The 2,630-nt window shown below is 61.3% G+C and overlaps 1 non-coding gene across 1 annotated transcript; it reads right to left on the bottom strand.

Annotated features, from left to right (window-relative positions):
* Positions 1-307: 307 nt before the first annotated feature.
* TRNAQ-CUG lies at positions 308-379 on the bottom strand. Its single transcript has one exon. It is a non-coding gene; the product is annotated as a tRNA-Gln (tRNA).
* Between the last annotated feature and the right edge of the window lie 2,251 nt (positions 380-2,630).

Below are 2,630 nucleotides of genomic sequence, written 5' to 3'. Positions count from 1 at the left end.
TTATAATCAATGCACCATCAGCTGTTCTCATTTTCTCTTTCCTTCTCCATCTTTACGTTCTCTGGCTCCCTTCCCCTGGCTAATTTCTAATGATGGTTAATTAAAATTAAAGGTCCTACTCTTCCTTCAGAAATATGGAGGGTCCATTTTTGCATTTTCTTAATGGAAAAAGATTCATGCTTTGGGAATTCCCCCCCCACAATTTGCACAGACTTGAAGCGCTCTGCAAATTCAGCAGGAAAACGTAAGAAGAGCTCTGAGGAATCTACCCAATTTTCCAGGTTTTTAACCCAAAAAGCCACACCCAAGGTCCCACTGAGACTTGAACTCAGATCACTGGATTCAGAGTCCAGAGTGCTAACCATTACACCATGGAACCAATGCACTGGCAAGCATTTTGTCGTGGCCAATTTCCGAATGATGTGGTTACACCCGGCTTCCAATGTGTTTGTGTGTCTCTTTCGCCGCATTGCCTGATGATATTTTTGCAGCAAATTTCAAGACAGCGGGGATTTCTCCTCCTGAACGTTTCTAACCTTCCATTTTATCCCGCTACGTTTATCTTAAACCCTTCCCCGGAACCCCAAGGCCTTTATTTTTCGGAATGATTTAGAAATCCCCAGAACCTGGAGGGAGAGTTGGGGATCCCAGGAACTGGGGGCGATGTTACCTGTTCCCCGCATGGAAGCCGCTCTGTGTGGAGGGACCTGTGTGACGTTATCGACGTGAACTGTGCCCGTATAGATCCTTGTTGCAACCAAGGTCATAGACTGGCACCAAACATGGTACACAGGTTGGCGTGGGAGGTGTCTGGGGAAAGGTTCTGGTTTGCTGGTTATGATCATGATGGCTGTATGCGTGTGTCCTTGGGTGACACCCCAGACAAGCTGGTGTCAGCTCTGCCTGGTGGCCCATTCAGGCCCATCAGCTGTACAGGTGACCCGTTGAGAGACGGCAGATACGCCTTGGACTCAGCAACGCATGCAGGGACAGAGCTCTACGGTTTTTTCCGTGCCGGGTGGCTTGTGGTTGGAACAAAGAAAGCAGAGGCCACATGGCGAGAGACGATAAAAGGCTGCTGCATCTCCTCCATCTTGTCTTCAGTCCTACTTCGGGAGGAACCTTGCTCCCAACGGAAGCTCTGAACAAAGGACTCAATGACCCATCCCAGTGGCGGATGGACTCCAGGGACTCAATTTGACCTTGCAGCTTCTTCCGTCGCTGCGACAAGCCTGAACCGAGAACTTTGCCGTTCCTGGATGTAATTGACTCCATTTAACCCCATCTAGATCTTTCTCCTTTTAGGAATAAACTTTTTTAGATGCTAAAGGATTGGCAACGGCGCGATTGGTGGGTAAGATCTGGCTTGTATATGGACCTGGGTCTGGGGCTTGGTCCTTTGGGATCGAGGGAACCTTTCTTCTTTCACGGGGTGAAGAGGGGGGAGCACTGGCTGAATAAGGGGTGGGAAAAGCCCTGCCGAGGGCAAGGGAAAACCCCGGCTGATTGGGGGAAGTGGCTGCAGCTGGGGGGCCACACCCCACATCTCAGCCACTGGGCCTTGTAAGGCGGCCAGGGAAGCCAGCGGGACGGGTTCTCCCTGACTGGAGATGGAGCCAGGCCTGGCTGCTGGGGACTCAGCCAGGGGACGTAGCGGGAGGCAGGGCCGGGGAAAGGCCTGAGGAGCTGGGGCAGGGGGCAGGATCTGGTCCTAGGCCCCCCTGGGTATTGGGCTCACAGAGGGGCAGCCTGAGCGGGGGGGTGTGAAGGCAGCCGGTCCATCCCCCTTTGCCTGTGATGAGTGGCGGCTACTGCAGTCTGCCCCAGTCAGGCCGTACCCCCCCCCGCCCCCGCGAATGCCGTGCTGATGAAACCCCCCACCCCCCCGAGCGCCACGCAAGCCCCCACTCTCCCAGCACCGTGCTGCAGGAAGCCCCGCCCCCTCAGAGCGCTGCCCAAGCCCCCGCCCCCCCGAGCGCCCCCCCAGCGGTGCCCCAAGCCCCGCCCCCTCGAGTGCCACGCCGCCCAAAGCCCCGCCCCCCTCAGAGCGCTGCCCCAAGCCCCTGCCCCCCCGAGCGCCCCCCCAGCGGTGCCCCAAGCCCCGCCCCCCCAAGCGCCACCCAAAGCCCCACCCCCCTCAGAGCGCTGCCCCAAGCCCCCGCCCCCCCGAGCGCCCCCCCAGTGGTGCCCCAAGCCCCGCCCCCCGACCGCCCCCCAAAGCCCCGCCCCCCTCAGAGCGCTGCCCCAAGCCCCCCCCGACCGCCCCCCGAGCGGTGCCCCAAACCCCGCCCCCTGAGTGCCACCCAACGCCCCGCCCCCTCAGAGCGCTGCCCCAAGCCCCTGCCCCCCCTCCAAGCACCCCCCCAGCGCTGCGCCAAGCCCCGCCCCCCTCAGAGCGCTGCCCCAAGCCCCCGCCCCCCCGAGCGCCCCCCAGCGGTGCCCAAGCCCCGCCCCCTGAGCGCCACCCAAAGCCCCGCCCCCCTCAGCGCGCTGCCCCAAGCCCCCGCCCCCCCAAGCGCCCCCCCAGCGGTGCCCAAGCCCCGCCCCCCCGAGCGCCACCCAAAGCCCCGCCCCCCTCAGAGCGCTGCCCCAAGCCCCCGCCCCCCCGAGCGCCCCCCCAGCGGTGCCCC

This window comes from Mauremys mutica, chromosome 26 (assembly GCF_020497125.1).
Source record: "Mauremys mutica isolate MM-2020 ecotype Southern chromosome 26, ASM2049712v1, whole genome shotgun sequence".
Classification (NCBI taxonomy): domain Eukaryota; kingdom Metazoa; phylum Chordata; order Testudines; family Geoemydidae; genus Mauremys; species Mauremys mutica.
Note: the sequence above shows the minus strand (reverse complement) of the source record. Positions and strands in the feature narration are given on the sequence as shown.